A 9521-nucleotide genomic window follows, 5' to 3' on the forward strand; every position below is an offset into this window, starting at 1 on the left:
AGGCGGCCCTCCCCACATCCCCCTGCCCCAGCTCCCTCCACCTAAATGCCAGCAACGACCGGGTTGGACGAAGATCCGGCTGCCGTGGTCGCTGCCGAAGAAAATGGCGCCCCCCCAAATCCTAGCACCCTAGGCAACCGCCTAGGTGGCCTAAATGGTTGCACTGGCCCTGGAGGCATGACCTACCCAGTCTCCTTCACAGAGATGGTGTGACTCTATATTGCCCTTTTGTGGGGACTTGGGAGTATTTGACTGGCCTGGCTGTTTTTTTTTTCGTGTGGAGTTTTTTGTGTGTTATGGATTTGCCAGTTGCTAGAAAAAAATAATTTAATCTGCCAATTTTGTTTTGTTCTTCTTTTATGTGGGTCAAAAGATTTGCATTATTATCACAATGCACTGGGATATTTAATCTTAAAAGTTTCTGTGAAAAGCTAAAGATGTTGCAGTGTTCCCACTTCTGCAGTTTAAGCGATAACAGATCAAAACTGTTGAAAATACAGCAGTTGTCTGCCCACCAGCATGCAAGCGCACCATGCATGTGTGCAAGACAGGGATTGAGTCACACGAGAGTGATGATGAGACGTGATGTTATCAATCTTATCCATATGTGTTAACTCTGTAGATACTATAAGTGGCTGTTAAAGGGAGGGGTTGCGGAGTTGTCTTGTTGGTGGTTAGAGGTGCAGTGGACTTGCCTTGTGAGGGGGAAGGATGCCTCTTTTTTTTTCATTTCAAACCCTACCTGAGTTTGTGAACATACTTTCTGCTTCCCAATGTTATGAGCCTTAACAGGGAAAACCTTCTTTTTTTCCATGGGAGGATGAATGTTACTCTGGGCCAATGGCTAGGAAGTGGCCTGGACTTAGCAATGCTATTCTCAGTACCTATTTCTCTACTATGCAAGCTAACAGAGACAGAGAACAGCATGAACAATGCAGAGAGGGGAGAAAAGAAAACTCTTCCCTGGCTTTGGATCTCTTGGTGAAAGGGAGATGGGGAGAGAGAGGCAGAGGGGACTGACTCATTCAAAAGTAAAAGGCACAGGGGCTGGGGGGAATGAGAAATTGAAGAGCCAGGTGTTAGGTCCTGGCTAAAGGTAGGCAAGACTACTGACTAGAGATCAGTAGGCTGAATCAGTATCAAGGTCAAGAATCAGGACCAGAGTTAAGTCGAAGGGCAGAGCTGGCAACAGTTCAGGGATTAGGCCATGAGTCAGGACTGGGTATCAGGATCCATATAGGTGTTCCAGGCTTCAAGTGGGAATCAAGGTCCAAGTCAGAGCTGAGGTCAATATTGGAAGTTCAGGAACAGAGAATGCAGGCTGTTATGACAGTTAGCTTGTGATCTGCATTGTTGCCTGGACACTTCCTTGAGTTTTTAGCAGGTGGGGAACTAATCAGATGCCATAAGGCTGCTGTCCTTTGAGCCTCTTGAAGTTCTGTGGCTTGTGTCTGCAGCAGGTCATGGGTAGGGGAGCATGAGTTGGTTATAGGTGGCACTGCAGAGGTGTTTTCTGCCAAGTAACTCTTTAGGCCAGGGCTTGAGACTCAATGGGCCTCGCATTTACCTCTCCCAACCCAAGTTTGTCTGGTTAGGCTACTTGGACGACTGCCACAAGGTCAGGGGCATGGACTCAGGAAACTGATTGTCAGGATTGCTCTTGTGATAGCCATAGCCCTTCCAGTCCATCATATATCAGTGGAAACCATTTTGAGTCAAGTACCTCTTGGACCTCATACTTGTCATAACTCTGGACCTGCATTGGGGGAGAAGTGGTTGTGATTGATGTGTGACTTCAGTAGAGAAACATAAAACAGTGGGTGTTCCTTGAAGGATCTGGGTAGTTGGAGCTGAACAGTCATCTGACTGTGATACCAGTGATCCAGTTGGTAACAGAGCCATTTCATATGGAATTATTGTGTGGAAAGCCACACTTTCTATCCCAAAGCAAATGGAGGGCCTTCCCCAGGCTGATGTTCCGTGCGTTGCTTGTAGTCCTTGGTATTTTCAAGATGTTGGACTTCCTGGATTTGTTAGCCTTAGTTGGCAGTGGCAATGTTCAAAGAGATGGTGGGTACAGCTGGGTGGACACAGCAGGTGGCACCCAAAATTCATGTAAAATGGTCCACATTGTTATAGGCTAACTCTGCTTGGGGCAGAAGGGCCAACCAATTATTCTAGTGGTATTTTATAAAGCATGACTTACTCTCTGACTGGCCATTCATTTGTGAATGGTAAGCAAAGGACATATAAGCATGGACCCTGAGAAACCATATTGTTCCATGCCAAAATCATGAGACAGATTTGTAGACCTTGGACAGACACATCTGTTTCAAGAGCCCATGGAGATGAATGACATGTATCACAAGGTGCTGGGCCATTTCTTTTGTGGAAGGCAGATGCATGATGCGAGCAAAGTGCGCCATTTAAATTGCTCTTCCACTGTGAGGACACATGAAACACAGGGATCTCAATTATAAAATGAAGGGTAATGGCTGCCCAGGGCTTAGATAGTGTTTCTGTAGAAATTAATGTGCCAAGAGGCTTTGCAAGCAGCTTCCTAGTGGAAGCGCATAGCTCACAGGAGAATAGTTGAGGGCCAAATCTTTGGGAAAAGATTGTGCATATTGCAATACAGGATGCATCTCTCTCAACAGCAAAGGCTTGCATTGTGTCAGGATGGATTAGCACTGGAGCACTGGTGAAGTTGGTCAAATGCTTGGTAAGCCTGCAGGTGAAGGAGGCATGCTTCTGGAGAAGTGATGTCAGTTGGACTGTCTTGTCCCAATACCTAGGAATAAACTACCTATAAAAATTAACAAACCCCAGGAAGCGTTACAGTTCCTTGATGCCACCCAAGTCTGAAGAAGGGGACAAGATGTAACTTGAACCCTATGGAGTTGTACTTCTTGGGCTTTGTTTATAGGCTGTGTTATCATAGCTGACGTTGGACTGACTGAACGTGTTGAATGTGCTGCCCAGGTCTCAGAGAAGACAAGTATGCCATAACCTACCTTGACAACATATTAATCTAGGGTGTCATGAAATTCCTCATTCATGAAGTGCAGCAAAGCTGCTGGGATGCTGGTAATTTTGTTTGGTCTTACCAAGTACTCGTAGTGGCTGTACAGTTTGAAAGGCATTTTTCCACTCATCCACTTGCATGAAACCACACTAGATTGTAGGCTTCTCACAGGTCAAACTTGGTAAACACCTAGGCTGATTATACACACACAAACATAAGATCCCATCTTTCTTTTTTAATGAAAAAAAGTGGCAGTCCCAGTGGGGGAGGTGGAAGGATGGATAAATCCAGTGCTTAATTTGTGCCGGAGCTTGCCATGACTCAGCCCTGGCACCTCTAGGCTTGACAGTTCATAGCAATGGCACCTTCGGGCTTGTCACATCAGTTATGAAAGTAAAAAAATTGCTTGAGCCCTGACACCTCTTTCATTACAAATTTAAGCACTGGATAAATCCCTTGGCCAAATACTTTTAGAGATGAAAGTGTAGAGTGGTCAAATCTGGCTCCAACATTGCATAATTGCGGTTGAAAGGTATCTTGGTCCCGGATTGCTGCTCCATTGGGCAGTCATGGTCATGGTTGGGTGGCAGTGTGTTGGCATTCTTCTTTTCAAAGAAATCCATGTAATCAATGTACTTGGTGGGAAGGGCAGGAGTGAATTCTGCTGGTGGTCCCAGCTGGCCACAGCCTGGACCTGAAGACTTCTGGGTAGCGATAGGACTTGGGCTGTAGGGGTGTGTGTTAAACAGAAGAATGGCCATACTGAGTAAGACCAAAGGTCCATGTAACCTAGTATCCTGTCTTTTGACAGTGGCCAATGCCAGATGTTTCAAAGGGAATGAACAGAACAGACGATCATCAAGTGATCCATCCCCCTGTTGCCTATTCCCAGCTTCTGGCAAACAGAGGCTAGGGACACCATCCCTGCCCATCTTGGATAATAGTCATTGATGAATTTATCTATCCTCCACTAATTCATCTAGTTCTTCTTCTTTTTTGAACCCTGGTATAGTCTTAGCCTTCACAGCAACCTCTGGCAAAGAGTTCCACAGTTTGACAGTGAGTTGTTTAAAGAAATACTTTCTTTGTTTTAAATCTGCTGCCTATTAATTTAATTTGATGACCCCTAGTTCTTGTATTATGAGGATAAATAACACTTACTTATTTACTTTCTCCACATCAGTCATGATTTATAGACCTCTATTATATCCCCTCTTAGTTGTCTCTTTTCCAAGCTGAAAAGTCCCAATCTTATTAATCTCTCCTCATATGGAAGCTGTTCCATATGCCTAATAATTTCGTTACCCTTCTCTGAACATTTTCCAATTCCAATATATCTTTTTTGAGATGGAGCGACCACATCTGCATGCAGTATTCAAGATGGGGCTGCGAGAATCGGCGTGGGACAAGGGATGTGCTGGCTGCCACACAAAAAAGGGGGAGAAGGGGAGGAAGTGACAAGACAGGGAATCTACCAGGCAATCTGAAAACTGATGGAATGGGGAGTATAGGGTCACCTAAACGCATTGGGAATGATGCTGAAAAAAAAGTGCAGTAGGGGAAACCAGATACCAAGGTGATTGGTTGTGTTCTATGCAGGTTCTTTTGCAGCATCCAAGATAAATAGAGAAGAAGGGGGCAGTTATAAAGAAAGGAGGTTGGTGGGAGTAGTTAAATCTTGGGGATGGACAAAAAGCACTAACAGAATGGGAAAACAAACTAAGATTGGGGGAGTGGTCTAAAACACTAGTCGGGGGCATCTTCCACATTGTGTCCTTGACTGCAGCCCTGATTTCTTCATTTACTAGTAATTGATAGTTTGTCTTTTTTCTTCTGAATTATTTTTCTTTGAAGTCTAATTCTCCCACTAATGTTAAGCTCAGATACTCAGGGGACCAACCTGAATAGGGTGTCTTAATTTCATGTCTTAATTCAGAGCTACATCATGTGATATGAGTCAGCATTCTCTGAGTTTCAAGTTATCTCAAAGCATAACCAACACCTTTGACCTGACTGGCAAGAGCACAAGATACGCAAAGAATTACTATACAGGGTTTGAATGTGCCTCAGGACTGACAGGGTAACGTGACTGTCATTATTGGCAACTCTAATGATTTTATCACAAATCTTGCAATACTTGTTTTTTTTTTTTAATAAAGTCCCAGCTCCTGGACGCATGTTATTGCAGCTTTGATTGAAATCAAAGTTAAGTTTATAGAGCCTCCGGGCAATGAGTAACTTGAAAACTGGGCACTCAAAGGTCTCGGTCAGGTGCCTAATAAAAAGAACCCAAGATAAACAAAAAACAAACCTGTGAGTTTTGAAATTAGGGTTGTCAGACCTGTTGTGTGGCCAGAATGGATAATATGGAGCACTTGCCTATACTGGGCTGTTTTGTAGTAAGATGGGACATTCTTCTCCTGGTTATGCTATGAGTTATTGGGTCACAAACTTTGGGAATGGGGACACCTCCCCCCCCCATAACACTCAGACTGCTGTCTGAATGAGTGGTGGTTCTTGTATCCGACATACTGCTTGTAGTTATTTCTTTGCCGACTCCTCCAGGACAAACTTTACTTCTTAACTGCACCCCTTGTACTATATGACTACGCCCCTTGTACCTGAAATGACCACTATGCTCTTTTGCAGCAGTACTAATGCTCCCATCAACATCTTACTTTTTGTGGCTAATATTTACCTGTCAATAACTGCTACATTTAAATATGCATGCAGGCATGAGAGGAAGGAAACCTGACCTGCTAAGCACGCCACTTAAAATGATATTTTTTTGCTCCAGTGAAGCAATGATGGCATCTTGAAGTGCTGGAGCTGCTGGTAGTTAAAAAGAGTCATGTATATGAATACTGGTCTTATCAAGATATTCATTTAGTGAGGAAATTTCAAAAACCTAAAAACCTCGGGTGGATTTAAAATGTATTCAGATTCCTTCTCCCATTCCTAGTCGGTAATATATTCTTCAAAGCAATTTGTATGCAAATGTTTATTTGAGAAAGGTAGTCGATTGCTGGGATAAACATGCAAATTATACTGCACATGATACAGCATCAGTTCTTAAAAACAAAGAGTTACCGAGCTCTGCTTTCATCTACACCAGTGTAAAGCCAGATTAGTTTAATTGAATTCATGTAAGAGTCAGTTATTCTGGCTTTACACAGGTACATCTGAGAGCAAGGCTCAGCCTAAAGAAAACTAGGTTTTCATATGATTATTTACCTGCCTATATAGTAAAATATCAACTAGGTTCCCCAGGGCGATAGAATCAAAGAGAACAAATGGAACCTGCTGTGACTCTGCTGTCAGTAGGAATGCTTTAAATAACAGGCAGCTCCCTAAGAGCAGGAGTTTGAGGTTTTCTGTTTTTATATGAACTTTTACACTTTTTTCCTTCAGCTATATGTAATGTACCTATAACTGAAATAGACTTAATTTAGTGACTAAGTCATGAAGCTGAAGAAAGGCAGTAGTAGGGCATATTCTAAGGCCTGGTCTACTCTACAAAGTTAAGTTGCCACTAATAATCTTGCATTGTTTCTCACTATGTTCTACAGTAGACAGACCACCAGGAAATCATCAGTTTACCTGTGGTGGTTCTCGTGGCTTGGCAAATACTAGAGGATCATGCATCCTGTACTTGAAATGCTCAGGGCAAGACTGCAGATCTATACAGGCTCCATGCTTCTGTCAGAGCTGGTGGACAGTGACTAGTCCCACCTGGGTTTGTGGGAAACTAAAAATAGTCATGAAAATCATGGGATAGGGATATTATGGGATGGCAAACATTGCATTATGGGAAGTTGACCCATTGCTCCCAGTCACCCCAGTTAAGTCATTTCTACTCCACCATTCATTGCCAAAACTACTGATTGTGGTGGGTTGCATACTGGAATACCTACCCATTCACACCGCACTGTGCGTCAACACAAAAATTCCTCATTAGTACGTGCAGCACCAATTCAAAGAGCCAAGTATGCAGATGTAAGCAGGATTGGAATGAATTCTTCCCTGTCAGTTAACTGGGATGAGAGAGACTTCAAGAGCAAACTATGAACACATCTACTCTGCTTAGATATCCAGCAGATAGAGTGGCGTGTTGCTCAAAATAATCAACTTTGGCTGGTGTTGGGTTACAAATCACTTTAGTACTGAATGCAGGAGTAATGAAATGCTGTTTCCAATGTTGTCAGTGTAGTATGAATAACGGGGAGCAGAACTATGCTTAACCTGTCCTAAATGAGGGGGTCACCCTCAGCTGAAGATGAAGATGCTTTACACAGAGGTCAGCTGAAGAGACCTCGGTATGCCAGGGGCTTGAATGCCAGAGCACTGTGAAAGTAAGAGGGGTGGGGACAGGTGGTCCAACCAGGAGGCGGACTATCCCCAGGGTCCTTCCCCCATTGATTTTACCTGTTCCTCGCCACTGTTCAAAGAAAGAGCTAAATAGGCTTCATTAGGAGCCTCTTTGTTATTTTAGATGCTCAATCAGAGCTGAAATCAGTTGTGGAGGGATAGTGTTTCTTCGCAGCCTGCTAAAAGCTAAAAATCACTGAGAGCTGAAATCAATCGAGATGGGGGAGTGTTTCTGCCCAGCCTGCAAAGAGCTAAAAATTACTAATAGACTGATGTACAGAGGTCACAGCAGAGAGGCAGGTGGCAGCAGAAGGTGACTAACATTGGCTGGCGAATGAGTGGCTGATGAGGCAGTGAGCAAAATGAGCAGCTGACGAGGCAATGAGGAACCGTGGCTCACAGGATGGCCAGCGGCGAGGAGCAGCAGCTGGCAGGATGGACAGCCAAAGCAAGCACTCACATGGCAGAGCAAGTGAGGTGCCTTCTTCTAGTGAGGTGCCTTCTTCTCGGAGTGGGCGGGGAACTCATACAGATACATCACTGTCTGAACCCTGGGTCCTCACTGACCAAGGACAACCACTCTGAGTGGGGTATGGTGAGGGGCAGAGATGGTCACTCACAGAAAAGGAACTTTTGGTTGTAGAACTCAAGAACATGAGGCAGAATGCACTGCCCCACACACTCTGGGATGGGTGCCCTGCTCACAGTTCTAATTATTATGAATTCTGCTTGTGGCATTTTCCCTAATTAATGTCAGATGACTTCCCTCCTCTCATTAAAAGTTTCTTTTCTACACTCAAACTCTATGCTTTTAACAGGGGAAGAATTGTCTCTCAAAGACACCTAGGGGTGGTTTGCAGTTTTCTCAGGTTATTGGGTGGGGATCAAGTCAGTTCTGTGTTGTGTCAATGAAAAGGAACCCCTAGATTCTGAACCAAGCCCTGGTTGCTTCCAGTTCCACCTGGCAGAAGGGTTACATTTTGGGGTGCTCATCCGGGACCTTGACTCAGTACCCCTTGCAAGTACATCTTGAGTGATTCACTAAGTTGGGAAAAAAAATGTTTTTATATATTGAGGAAATCACTGTTTATATAGTGGCTAATATGTCAGGTTTGTTAGGCCCTGACTCAGCAGCTCCTAGCTCAGGGACTGCAACCTCGGACAATGATTGGGCAAAAGCACTGGGGCAAACATTGGAAAAGGTTGTGCTGTCCCATGCTACGTCAAACTCTCGTCATAAGTTAAGGTTATTTGCTGTGGGTACCATTCCAACACCTGGGGAAGAGGAGTCTGAACCCTGGTGTCATAAACAGATAGCTAAGGGTTAATGTCTCTTTCACCTGGAAAGGGTTAACAAACAACACCTGACCAGAGGACCAATCAGGAAACAAGATACTTTCAAATCTCAAGGGAAGGAAGCCTTTGTTTGTGGTTTTTGGGTTTTGCTTTGTTCTCTCTAGGCTCTGAGAGTGACCACACATACCTACAAGCTCTCTAACCCTCTGTTCCTATTTTGTAAGTATAAAGGTAGAAAGACAGTTTAGTTTTTTTAATTGTTTTTCTGTATTTGCAACTGTGTATCTGACTGGTAGAGTTTTAATGTGTATTTGGCTGAAAGTATCTTAAATTGTTTTTCTGCTGGAGAAAGCTTTCTTTCTATTGTCTATAAGCTAAAAGACCCTGTATATTTACCATCTAAATTACAGAGATAACTTTTATTTTTTTTCCCTTTTATTAAAAGTTTTGCTTTTTAAGATCTGTTTGATCTTTCCCCAGTTGAGGCTCAAGGGAATTGAGTCTGTACTCACCAGGGAATTTGTGGGAGGAAGGAGAAAGGGAGGAGGAAATTCCTTTGTCTAGATTCATGGAGCTTGAAACTGTATTGCCTCTGGGTGAGGTGGAAAGCCTCTGGTTTAAGATTCAAGGAGTTTGGATCACAGTATCTTCCAGGGTAACCCAGGGGGGAAAGCCTGGATAGGCACTAGTGAGGGAAAGAGTTTACTTTCCTTGTGTTAAGATCCAGGGGGTCTGGATCTTGGGGGTCCCCAAGGAAGGTTTTGGGGAGACCAGAGTTTATCGGGCACTCAGAGTCCTGATTGGTGACAGCGTATCAGATCTAAGCTGGTAA

General features: G+C 43.9%; 1 long non-coding RNA gene across 1 annotated transcript in view; it reads right to left on the reverse strand.

Moving 5' to 3' along the window:
* The window catches only part of LOC142046359 (uncharacterized), a 10270-nt gene extending 1152 nt beyond the window's left edge, over positions 1 to 9118 (reverse strand). Inside the window, exon 1 of the long non-coding RNA XR_012655284.1 lies at positions 9073 to 9118. This is a non-coding gene — a long non-coding RNA (uncharacterized LOC142046359). The remainder of the gene's footprint in view (positions 1 to 9072) is intronic.
* Between the last annotated feature and the right edge of the window lie 403 nt (positions 9119 to 9521).

The sequence above is a fragment of the Chelonoidis abingdonii genome, chromosome 1 (assembly GCF_003597395.2).
Source record: "Chelonoidis abingdonii isolate Lonesome George chromosome 1, CheloAbing_2.0, whole genome shotgun sequence".
In the NCBI taxonomy this organism is placed as follows: domain Eukaryota; kingdom Metazoa; phylum Chordata; order Testudines; family Testudinidae; genus Chelonoidis; species Chelonoidis abingdonii.